Below are 13,132 nucleotides of genomic sequence, written 5' to 3' on the forward strand. Positions count from 1 at the left end.
TGCGAAGTGCCACGAGGGGGAGGGAACAAAAAAAAAAGAAAAAAAAAGCGGACCGTGATTCCTGGGATTATGACGATGATGCGGATGGGCCTGCGGTGCCCACCGCTTCCTCCCCTAGATAAAGAGCACGCGAACCAAGTGGCTGGCCGCTAGCTGTGCTAGCTAGCTCAAGGCTAGCCATAGCTGCAGAGGGATATAAATAGCCGGCCAGCAGGACTGGCAAAAACAATACAAGCCAGCCCTGCCTTGATAAGCCACGTTTTTTTCTTTTTGTTTTTAAAGAGAGACAAGTGACGACTGGGAAGGTTTGTTTAGCACCTTTTTGGCAAATTAACGCAGCGTCTGTTTTTTTTTTTTGTGTGTTTACTTTCCACGACTTTATTTGAGCACGTGCAAATGCTCGGCAGAACAGGTGTCACGACGGGCGACGCTTTTTTTCACCCCTTTCTCTTTCCATTTGCATATCAAACTCGCGCAGCTGCGGATTAAAAACGGCGCGCAGTCAAAAGTTCAGGCGAAGAAACCAGAGAGCTCGCTGACAAAGGGGGATGAGAGGGAATGAAAAGATCCAGGATGGAAAAGTTACAACTTGAAATCGTGTGACGGCGGCCATGAACGTACGTACCTGCAGGTCAGAGGAAAACACAAACACACGCACACAGGCAAGAAGTTTGCATGTCGTTAAAATGGAAAGCAAATGTCCAAGGTCGCAGGGTAAATTAGATTTACTTTGGCACAGTAATGAATTTTGGGAGATGGGGGGGGGGGTGGTGGAGGGTTTAAAGAATGACAAAGGACCAAAAACAAACGGCGCCGCCCGCATTCCAGTTGCCAAACAGGATGTAGTTAACCTTAGCTTCCTGGCAGTTGTGGCCTGAAGAACAAAGGAGGCGAGGGGGGGCTGGGGAGAGACTTTTGAAGAGTTAATTAAATAAAAATTAAGCCCACATCAACTCCAAAAGGTTCCTGTCAGCACGGCCAGTGGAAGCCGTGCGCGTCGTCGTAACCTAACGCAGGACTTGTTTATTTGGATGACGCCATCCGTGCGCGCCACATCTTGAAAGCTCTGCCCAGATATTTAAAAAAAAAAAATCAGCAGCCCGCTGGAAACAGCAAAGGCGGCAGACGCAGACGGGGGACTTTTCCAATTGCGCGGAATGGTGGAAGGGTACAAAGCGGAGTGAGAACAATCCCGAATCAATAAATGTCCCCGCGGCAGACGCTGGAGCGGACGCGAGAGTTAATTAGCTCCAACGGATTTTGAAAACAATTAACATGAAGTCATCCAGATAAAATTTAATAAAAAGGATTAGCTGGAGAGGACGACAGTCGAGGTGTGTCCCTTTTTTTCGACCTAGTCAAACTTTAAAAGGACAATGTCTTAATGGAACTGTTGAGCGAAGTCTGGCACCATAAAAAGGACCTCAAAGGTATCGGGGGGGGGGGAAATAACTTTACAACTTTGACTCCTGCTAGAAGTGATGCTTCGTGCCAGCAATGTTTGGAAGGAAACAAAAAGATTGGTGGCCACAGAGCATGGTTGGGGGTACTGTCAGTGACCAGCTGGGCGGTGCCCTTTGTGACCTCACTTTGGGGTTATTTCCAGAACTTTGTTGCTTGGACGTTCCACAGAAACCATGGAAAGGTTCACAGGCAGCCAGCTGGACCTTAGTGGAAAGACCTGCACTGTTACAGCTCGGCTCACTGTGTAAATATTTTTGTTGGCGATGAAGAAAAAAAATAATATAAGCCTATAATCAATCTTAAAACAAAGAGGGTGCCAGTGGCGGAGGCAGAGTCGGGCACAGCTGCTGGACTGTGACCTGACGCAGTGTTCGCCACTGGCGGCGGCCTTCGTTAAAAAGTCACTGCAGCAGCAGCAGGACCCTTCCGCTTCCTCCCCTGACCTTGGTCATGATTGGTCACGTGACTGTTTTTATTTTTCCCTCAAGGCGGTGTGTTTTTGTTGCGCGATTTTATGTGTTTATTTTTATTGCTGAGTTCCAACTATTTGCAGCGTTTTCCCTCTGAATCGCTGGGTGCGATCGATGCGAACGATTCGTCCGGGATTCACACCGCCGATCCGATTACAGTCACAGATGTTTGGAGACACTTTCCTGCTTTTGGCTGTATTGTAGTCCATTAAAATTGTTTGTGTGTGCGTGCGGGCGTTTGTTGTTACCCCCCTCCAATGAAAAATGAAACAAACAAACAAACAAACAAACAAAAAACAAGCCACTCATTTAAATGCACTCTTGTCCTCACATCTTGTCACAGTCCAGACCTTGCGCTATGCAAATCTCATGTCGGCCGTCGTTCGTCAAGCAACAGATTAAAATTGCACGATTCGCTCTTTGACCCGGGGAAATGGCTATAAAAAATAGCGAAAACAACCCCGCGGACAAGGGAGGAAGGAACAAAACAAAACGAACCGCCACTTCCGCAAAAGCCCCCCAAGACCCATGTTCTCAGAAACGTAACCGCCCCGCCCTCCCAAAGATGACAGACAGCTCTGTCCTCTCTCGTGCCCGCCCCAGTAGCCTTTGACCCCGCCGAAGCGAACCCACTTCTTCGCATTCCGGCGGCGGAGTGGCTGTGTAACCTGATAACACCCCCCCACCACCACCACCTCCACCACCTCTCTCTCTCTCTCTCTGCCGCCGCCGGTGAGCTCATCCACCGGGGTCCGTGGAATCAAGAGTTACACGATACCGGGAGGGAGAAAAAAAGAAAGGGGGGGTGGGGGGAAGTTGCTAGGAGGAGGGCAGCTAAAGTTTTAGCGTGTGTGTGTACGAGCGCGCGAGGGTCGAGTCGAGTCGAGTCGCGTCGCGGCGCAGCAGCAGCAGCAGCAGCCGCGAGGAGGAAGAGGAAGGAGGAACCGCCGGCGTCTCCCAATCCCATCCTCTCGCCCTCCGAGCTTTTGTCTGTCTGACTGACTGTTGCCTCAAGTTTCCTCTTGACACGGAGCTCGCCGCCCTCCCCACCTCGCTTCCCCAACCAGCCCCTCCGGTGCTCCGTCAGCTCCGGCGCTTTTTGCTTTTTTTTTTTTTTTTTTTTTTTTTTTTTTTTTTAACGAGGCTCATTCGCTGCGGCTCCTCACGTCTGCGGGGACTGACAAGAGGTGTGATGGTGTCCCTGCCTCCCTCCCTCGCTGCTCCGCCGCCGTGACCCCCCCCACCCCGTGACCAGCCGCTGTCCCCCAGAAGGTGAGTTCCTTTTAAACCCCCCTTTTAAGTGACACGCTTCGAATGTCTGAGAACCTCTTATCCCGGGGGTTTGCCATGGCATGACTTTTGAAGATGTTTCAGCTTGAGTCAGAAGAAGTTACCACCTGCGGGATTTTACATTGTTTGAGGTTGGGAAAATGTGGACAAAAAAAAAAGATAATAATCATGCAATCGCAGCAACATTCATTTTGAGGCATTTGTCACGAGCAGCTTCCCATTTGTCAAAGTGTCACATGCTCGATTCTGCGTGAAAACAACCTCGGCGCGTCACTGCATGCGGGCCAAGGAACTGATATTGTGTGCAACAATTTGCTGAAGCAAATCGCTGTATGGGCTTCCTCTCCCCATAAGAGGTTAAACTGTGCTTAAGCTTGTGTGTGTGTGTGTGTGTGCGCGCGTGCATGCATTAAGGCGTATGAAGTCTTCATAAGTCATTAGGATTCATGTTCAATCGCTGCGACTGCTAATTGCACCAATCAGCGTCACTCAGCTTTTTTCCCCTTCTCATCTTTTTTTTTTTTTTTAATTTATGTATTATTTATTTTTCCGCAGCTGTAAGTCGAGCCCCGGCTTTTTTTTTTTTTTTTTTTAAATGTTTTCACGGTGCCGTTAGACAAAAACCTTTTGGCCTGTGCATTATTCATGACAGACCGTGCTTCTTTTCCAGTTGACTGGCCACCCGCTCGGCGCGACTCCGTCTGACCTTGTGCACCCGTCACGTTGACCTCTGGGGTCATAAATCCCTTCTCAAGCTTTTTTCCTTGTTGTTGTTTTTAAACAGGGTTTTAATGTGAGGAGGGAAAAAAAAAAAGAAAAAAGTTGAGTACGCATTTGTCTGAATGGACAAAGCGGTTCCAGACAAGCTGCCTGCCCTTTTTGTTTTTCTTCAGCGCTGAATGAGGCTTAAAAACTTGAGTGTCGGCGAAGGTGAAACGTAACTGATTCCTGCTCCTTCAGTGGCCTGAATGTGTTTCTTAAGTGCTGCGTGGCTTGTTGACACTGAGCTCTTGAATAAACAGAGGCACCTGTAAGAGCCCAAAGCGTTCCTTTTGTTGTTTTGTTTCAGTTTTTTTTTTTCTTCCTCCGATTGTTGGTTTTGTCTCGACGTACGCACCACTGTGCCATGGCTGGTGTCATTTTCACGCGTCAATGTGGCAGTTTGTCGTGTTTTTCCTGCAGTTCAACTGCTTTGCGTAGATCTTCATAAAAGGTGGCAAAAAAAGAAAAAGAAAAATTGTTTCTCTAGTTGAAATATTTTCCAGATTCTGAAACAATCTTGGATTGTTTAAAATAAGAAAAAATATAATTGTCAGACTGGTTAAAAAAAACAAACTCAGGAGACAATTTTTATTTCAAGTTTGTGAAGCAACATTTAGCAGTAAATTTATGCAAAAATACTCTTCCTGTCCAGCCTACTGGTTTAGTTTTGCCTCTGGCAGCACTCAGTAAAACGATCCCCGGGCGGCTAAACCACAACATCCCCAGCAGCGAAAGTCTCAATACTAAAAAGTCAAATAAAGAATTTTAAGACAAAAGAAATAAAAAGAAAGAGGGCTAACGGCACTTTAGCAGTGTGAGAGAAATTCAAAATAAAATGTCTGCATTGCTTCTGGAAAAATGTCAATGCCTCCGACTGCTGGAGCTTCAACCTCCTTTGTTTTTTTGTTTTTTGTACCTGTATATTTTTTTCTGTTGCGATGAGGCCGAGGTGCTGAAAAGGAGCTGCTTGGCCTCCGATCGCTCTCGGGGACGGCTGGGGTTGGTTGGTGGTGGTGGTGATGGTGGTGGTGGGGTCGGGGTTGGAAGAGGGTGGGGGTGGGGGGCACTGTGTGTGTGTGCATGTTGTCGGAACAGGGCTTTTTACACGGAAATACATGAGTGAGCGTGTTTGACAGCTGGAATGTGTTTTGGTACAACCCCCCCCCCCCCTCCCCCGTCTCCGCCCCCCCTCCAGGTTGGGGTTGAGGTTGGGTGTGGGTGGGGGTCACTCTTCAGAATTTTTTTTTTTTTTTTTATACCTTACTGTAATTGTCTGACAAATAAAGGATCAAAGCAGCAATCTGGTTGATGACGGGGATGGTGGGGTGTTTTTTTTTGTTTTTTTTTTAATACATTTGGACGTCCATTTCTCATTGGGCGTCGACCAAAATCAAACGGCAGCCCCTGTGGACGAGCCAGAATCCTACTCAGCACGCAGCTGAGCGCGGCAGCAGGCGGCATGAATCAGACGTTGTCTCGGCGCTGGACGCCACCCGAGAGGGGCCGAGCTGGGAGATATGTGGCGAGGGGGGCAGAAGGGGAGCGCTTGAAAAATAATAATAAAAAAAAAAAAGGGTGGAGAGCAGGGTGAGGAAAGCATTGAGATACAGCCAAACAAGGAACGGTGTAGGGGGGTTTCTGAGGAGGAGGTAGAGGGTGCGACATGAGGCCGCTTCTCCTGGGCCGACCGGGCCCATCCAGCACAAGGAGCAGCTTGTTCTGGCGCCGCCTGGGCCTTTTTCTCCGGGTCGCGTGGAGCAGGAGGACCCGGGTCTCACGTGGAGGAAAGAAAAATAGAGTCAAATACCAGAGGATAATGTGATTACAGGCAAACAGCAGAGTGGAGGTTAATTGGACTTAAGTGCCCTACATATATATAAAAAGAAGGTCCTATACATAAATACTCGGCGCACACACGCGCATACGTACACACTGACATGTTGGCCTACATTCATGGCTCGGGTTTTTACGGCCTCCTTTAAAATAAACACAACTCGGCAACGCAGCGAGAGCGTTTGCTGGTGTTTATTTTGTTTCTCAACGTAATCCCTGGACGTTTCAGAGGCGAAACATTCTAGAACAGTTAGAATTCTTGTCCCTGGAATGCTTCACATGTCCACATGGGTTCGAGGATGGAACTTCTCTCGAGCCGGCCGCACTAGCCAATCGCCGCCAATAGCTGCTTTTCGATGCCCTGGACTGAGAGAAAATCCCTCAGTTCTGTCAGTGTGGAAATGTTGTTCAGTTCTGATCAAACCAAACACAGCCAAAGCTCGCTTGTTCACCAGCGAGCAGTAGCCTTCTGTTTTTGTATAAACAATAGTGTCTGCCTCTTTCCCCCCAAAAAAAAAACAACAGTTAACTAATTCCGAGGCCCATTGCGCAGTTTATTGCCACCTCATGGCCCGAAAGTGTATTGCAAACAGCATTAATCCGAATGTGCCGCTTTTCATACCAGCCCGAGATGCCAGGGTCAAAAAAAGAACAAACTGTTGGACAGGTGATGTAAGAGTAAGTGTAACAAACTCTAGAAAACATAATAACGACAGCGGCGTCCTTGCTGCCTCCCAGGCCCGTCTTGAGGTCAAAAGAAGCAAATCGATGCTTCTCACGCAAAGCCCTGGCACATCTGGAAAAATAAGTTTTAAAGCAAGGACCTTAACGGACCTCAACCCGTCTCAAAGGTGACGGACGCTGACGAGACCAAACACTCAGATTCTCATAAAGAACATTGTAGGAGCACTTATTTCTTGCTTCTTCCACCAGGTACGCCAACGTTAACGGCGTCTCGCCATTGCTGGTGACAAACGAGTTCCTTGACGGACTCCCACGGCGCCTCTGATTGTCCTTCGCAGAGCGTTAAACGTCGCCTCACATTGCTGCTTTAACGTTAACGTTCTGAAGGCGGCCTGCAATTCAAACCCCTGAGGGATGAAGAAATCCCATAAACATTAAATCCGACTCCGGTGGCTCTTTTTTTTTTTTTTTGTACTGTGAAGAACTGGTGACTGCCACTCTGAATTACACGTTCTAATCTGATGCAAAACGGAGGCCATTTGGCATGTTCTTTACAATGTGATTAGTGGTGAAGAATGATGCAGGATAAACAATTCCATCCATACACCCTTCGGCATAAGCTATTGCCGCTACCAGCTAGTTTTTACAGATTGGTATCTTTTAGCTGGCTTTTCTGACGAGCCGCATTGCTAACCAGTGACCTCTGCTCGTACACCAGGGCATCTGTCAATGGAAAGTCTTAATCGACACAGTTTGTCTCTATTTCTGTTTGATCATGGTTGTGATCGAGCGAGAGAAGTAACTAGCTTCCCTGAGAATTCCCAGACGACGGCAAAGAAGAAGAAATATAGAGGCAACTGTGAGCCTTTAAACTGCTGCTAAAGAGATTAGCGTAGAAGCTGCAGTAAAAACAGTTTTATGGGAACCGGATGGAGAAAAACGTTACCCCTTGAAATTGCGCAAAACCGACATATCGCAAGAATAAAAGTGGTAATGGAAACAGCTAAACTTCGAAAAAAAATCTCTCTCAAATATGGCTAGAAGGTTTTGACGCTCTCATGAGGTGGTTTTTCCAGACCTATCGATCTAGAGGTACATCGCAAAAGTGTCACGGAAACACGCATTTACACGTCGGACGTGATATGGGGGGGTCACGTGACCAGTTCACGTCGAGTGAAAATGGTGCGTTACCTTTAGGTCGAGGAAGACGGAATATATATATTTTTTTTTTACAAGTAATCAAAGAGAAAAATATAACAACCATTCTTGACAGCAAATACAAGAATTCTCATACATCATAGATTGTTCTAGTTTCAAGTCTTGGTTTTATGTCAGTTATCCATAAAAGCACACATATATATGTATACATTTCCCCAGTCTGGAGAAATACTATATATATAAATATATATATGTGTGTGTGTATGTATATATGTATACTTCAATCTCCCCACTTTGGGGATTAATAATAGATGTTTACCAGGCTTCTGTTCCCTTTTTGAGAAAATGCCAACTTCCTGCGGTTTTGAGAAGCTCGCCGTGAACCGTGCTTATGTCCTGTTGCCGTACGTGCCGCGAGACGGATTTTCGGGCCGGCGTTCCACTTTTTCACTTATTTTTTTTTTTTTGTTATAGCCCGACGAGCGGCGGGGCCCTTCTCGCTCGCTCTCGTTTGGAGCCGTTTGAAAGCGGCTCGATGAGCTGCTGCGAATGCCAGTCCGCCGCCGCCGCTGCAGCTGCAGCAGCCAGCGGGCGCGCGGTGCGCGCAACATAAAAACTCCGGCTCCTTAAATTTTCTGCTCCAGCCGCCCTGAACTCTGAGGAGGTTTCCATCTGCTCCTCGGGCCCGGCCGAGCATGCCCCCCCTCCGTGTCTTCTGCTTCAGATTTTTCTTCTTTTTTTTTTTTTTTACCTTCGCTCCTCCTAAAGTCCTGGTTTTGGTTTGCCAGAGGAAGATCTCTCGACTGGCTTTATAGATTATTTTTGTTTGTGGAATTTGTTTTTGTTGTTTATTTGAGTTTTAGCGAAAATGCCGTTGCAGTTTTTTGAAGCGAGTCCCTCATCCAGAGCAAAGCCATCACTACAATCTGCAGATTAGATGGGGGGGTGGTAGTCGCAGCGGTAGGAGTAGCAGCACTCTGAGTTGTAGGAGCACACTGGCAGCACCAGAAACAGGGATGTGAGCCAAGTCTCATGTGGGCAAATAAACATATTTCAAATTTTCTGCTCTCAGTTTTCACTTGCACCCCCCCCCCCCAACGCCCCGTTTCGTTTTGAGCCATAATCGGATATTCACTGTTTGCACCGTCAATAAACATTAAATAAATCCATTTTTTTTTTCTTTTAAACATTTTTGGGTCTCATCTGGTATGATTTGACTCCCTGTTATGAGCCCGTACACGTGGGAAATTTAACCAAATAGAATCTGCTTCCACATATTTTGCCTTCGCGCGACTCGACTGTAAACCGTTTTTAAACCCTTTGCAGCTTTAAATTGGAAAAGATCAACAATTTTTTCCCCCACCCAGTAATAACTAGTGGGACATTGGTTAAACATTCAAGTGGATATAAATGAAATATGCATTTCTGTGCAGTTATAACCAAAAAAAAAAAAAAAAAAAAGCAACCGTTTAGTTGTCCTTTGCTTAATAATAATAATAATAATAAAAAAAAATAATTCAATGTCAGAAGTAAATATATCTGAGGATCACAAATATATAATCTTCGATTGCACATGCTTGAGCCAATAACAATAAAATGTTAACATTATTATTAACCATGTCACACAGAAACCCAGTCACCCTATGAAACACGTGGAAGAAATTCAAAGTCAATGGGTTTCAGGACTTAATCAAAATATAAAACTGTCAGATTTTCCGCTACAATTGCGCTAATCGTTTTCAGTGTCACGCTTTAAAACGCTCCGACCCGTAAAGTTTTTCGTAATTCCAGAAACAACCCAAAACCCACGCACTTGCTTAAACAGCCGAGACGTTTTCGGCCACATCTGGGAGATGAAAATTCCAGTTGTTCCTTTCCACAAATTCTTAATTTATTTCATTAAACGTTCTGGCACTTGGACCTTACAGTCCAGACCGGCTTCTGCTTCCACGGTGGCGCGAGCCAGGTGTGATGTCACCGTCATGTGTTGCGCGTTAGCGTCGGAGTGACACGCAGGACGGGACTGGAATCTGATTTCAGTGGTTTTGGCCGAGCAGGTTAAAAGAAAGCAAAAGGAATTGGATTTGAGTCCCGTTCATCCAGGCTTGATAAAAGACAATCTGATTCCAATCTGGGCGATGTTGAAAATTCAATTTGGGGCTGCCAGTCTAAACTCAACCTCAGTGCCAGTCTTCACCTTTATCCTGTGATTCTCCCCAGTCTGCCTTTTCATCTGCAAACCTTCTGACTCGGCGACACCGCAAAAAGAAAAAAAAAAAAAGAAAAAAAAAAGAAGGAGGGAAGGCCGCTGGCCTGCCGCGCTTTGCTGGGATTATGCAACCAGCCTCCTGTTATTGCTCACCTGAAAGTCCAACTTTATTAAACCTCGGCCGCCGCCGCCGCAAATACAACAGCGGCACGAAATGATCCTGCCATCTGGGAGCAAATTTAATCATCCTGTTTATATGTACCGCTTTAATATCGGCTGATGCATGATTCATTCTCGGCGAGAAGGCGGCCAGGAGTCGGGACACGTCTTTCTCAGGGACAAGGACTCCCCCCGTCTGCTCTGTTTTCAGTCAGACAGTTCTATTAAAGACCCGGCTGACAAGCCGGAGTGTGACAGCAAGGACACCAGTGGAAATAAGTCGCCGCACGGACACACTCACGCATGCGCGCGCGTTACACACACACACACACACACTGGTCGGAAAATCCAGCAGACAAACTCAGACGCACCTGTTTTCAGGGACTGTCTCCTCTTTAGAATTCCAAATATTTTATCTTCTGTCCTTTTTTTTTAGTTTTCCCAAAACCCGATCCGACTTTTTCCTCTTTTTTTTTTGCATTTCTTATCTTTTTTTAGATTTTCATGAGACCAGTGCTATTTTTCCCTTTCCCTCTGTATTTCTTCTTTCCTACTTATTGCTTATTCTGTTGCTGATCAAACGACGATAAGCCGAAAATACAAAAGTGTTCTATTTAACTTTTGAAAATAAACCAGATTTTTTATTTTGCTTGTCTTCAGCAAACTTTGTTTTGGCGATGTCTCATTTTGATTCCTTTTCCAATTTAATTGCATAAAAATGAAGTTTTTCTTTTTTGGAAAAAAATTTATGTGATATTATCGCCTTTTTCCCCTCTTCTCTGAGTCGAAGCGATATTTGTTCGAAGAAATGTTTATTTATTTATAAACGCCTTTTGCTAGGTAGCTTTATTCCCCCCCACCCCTACCGTGACTCCTGGCCTCCTTAATTCCAACCTCTGTCTTCCTGCTGCAGATTCTCTTGTGGCAAACTCCTTTCCTGTTTTGCATGTCGCTTGCTGAGTTAGCTCGTGCCGTCAGCTGCTTGCTGAGTGATGCATTCCCTCCCCTATCTCCCAAAGCCTTGCGGTAATTGCGCCGTAATTGTTTGTCCGCCGTTGCCGCGGATCGCGAGGAGCCGGGTCCCCTCTCATTACGAGTTTTTGTGTCGGATCGAGACGACGTCCAAAATAGACAAATATATAGATAAGAGAACAACCCTGCCCGGTGGCGAGATAATGTCGCAAACCAAATTATTTTGAGTAATGGGGACCATGGCGAAACAGGGGCGGGGTAATCTCTCCCAGGTGGCGCGAGGTTTTCACTTTGTTTTCAGTTTTTAAGGAGCCTCTCTCTGCGCGACTGTAACGGCCTCTGGCGAGCATCCAGCTCGGCCGCATTCCACTTTCACATGACCTTCTCCCAGACCCGGCCCCCAGGGCGAGAATCTGCACCGTCCATTCCTGACCACACCTCCATTTGACTGGCCTAAATATTTCAAGACCACCTTATCTTTGTCTCGCTACTCCCTCCTTCCCCTCCGTCCCAACACTCCCCCCTCCATCCCTGGTGTTTACAAGTTTGAGTGAACTCCAAACACGGAGCGGGCTTGTAAATTCAATTTGCGTTTATTTACACATTTGTTTTTACAAGGACTTAATATATCCCCTCCCCGCCTTTGAAACTCCTCGTAGCGTTGCGGTCGTGTCAGGGATTCTCAGTCTGCCTCCTGGCGAGTTTGGAGCGCGTACAGATGTCACGTCGAAGCTGCTTTGATGTCGGGAATCAGTCAGCTATCACTGGAGCGACTGTTCTGTTTTTAGCCGCTTTCATGCTTTGTGGACGAGCTTGTGATTTTTTTTTCGAAGGGGAAGATGCTAGCAGCTGGTTGTCGTCTCGCAGCCACCGATGACAGTGGTTTCTCTAATTGAAAGTCGCAGTGGCAGAGACGGTGGGCCATTTCATTGGCTAACCACTTGTGATTTTTTTTAGTGCAATTTAAACAAACATTCAGTCATGAGTTTTTTTTCTTCTCAGAATTAGGGTACGACAAATTGTCGTCTGTTAACCAAATTAAGATCACCGTCTGAGGCATAGTGCTGCCAGTTGTATGTGAAAATACAGCCTGCTGTACTGACACTTGAAACACTCATTAAACATGTTTTGATGAGGCAACAATGTTGCAATGTGTGGTAACAGAGTTACCGTGCTAGCTTATGTTAGTGATCACTAGTCCGAGGTACAGTTGCACCTCTCAGACGTGCTTCAATGTTGTGCTTTGGTTTAATGTATATGCATGTGTTTAATGTATGTCTTTGTTTTCTTGTGTTTCTTTGTTTAAAATGTTGCCACAGATGCCAGAGTAGCACGTTGCACGTTAACAGAAGTTGATTTCCACGCCATCACAGACTTTCGGTTGTTTTTCTAGTACCACATTTTCCCCAGGACAACCAATATTGAATTTGTCCCAAAGTGCTTTGCTCCCCGTGCAGCCATTAGCATCAGCAGAACAGTCTAAAAAAAAATATTACCAGATTGTAATCTCACTCTCTTTTCTCTCTGCGTGCCCTTATTGCCAAGCAAGGCTTCAAGGTAATTATGTTTGTTTGGGTGAAAAAAAAAAAGTCCTTCGCTCCAGGTTTCAATTATTTATAACCCCACTATCATCAAAGGATTACCAGATATTAAAAATAATCATTATTTGCAACCTTACGATAAATCTCAACCGCTGCAGCGAACCTTTGCCCCTCCGTTCCTGGACTGTGGATTTATGTGTACATTTTTTTTATTTTTTTTTTACTCGTCAGGTAGGTTATGAGGAGAGCTTCTAAAACAGGAAATGGAGCCGGCTTTTTCTCCCCCCCCCCCCCTTCACGTGTTTGAATTACGGGAGTCTGCGAAACACGCAGCACTTTAATATCCCCAATAACATCGGAGAAGACGGGGCATCTGTTTGAGAATCCCACATCAAACGAGACGGCATGTCAGCGGAGGGTTATGCATATATTTCCCTTGGTCTTCCCATCCAGCGAGAACAGAACGTCCCCTGATGAGCGGGAGGAGGAGAAACACGTTTGATCGAGGCGAGGAAGCAAACAGGCGACGGGCTCGGGGAAGAATCCGTCACGGCGGCAGTGAGAACAACAGCCGCTAACGGGCAGAAACG

General features: G+C 46.2%; 1 protein-coding gene across 1 annotated transcript in view; it reads left to right on the forward strand.

Annotated features, from left to right (window-relative positions):
• Nucleotides 1-3,098: 3,098 nt before the first annotated feature.
• The window catches only part of flrt2 (fibronectin leucine rich transmembrane protein 2), a 45,447-nt gene continuing 35,413 nt past the window's right edge, over nt 3,099-13,132 (forward strand). Inside the window, exon 1 of the mRNA XM_076013482.1 lies at nt 3,099-3,206. The gene's annotated coding sequence lies outside the window, so the exon portion shown is untranslated. The remainder of the gene's footprint in view (nt 3,207-13,132) is intronic.

The sequence above is a fragment of the Nelusetta ayraudi genome, unplaced genomic scaffold (assembly GCF_046127955.1).
Source record: "Nelusetta ayraudi isolate G7.1 ecotype Tasmania unplaced genomic scaffold, CSIRO-AGI_Nayr_v1 ptg000151l, whole genome shotgun sequence".
NCBI classification, from domain to species: Eukaryota; Metazoa; Chordata; class Actinopteri; order Tetraodontiformes; family Monacanthidae; genus Nelusetta; species Nelusetta ayraudi.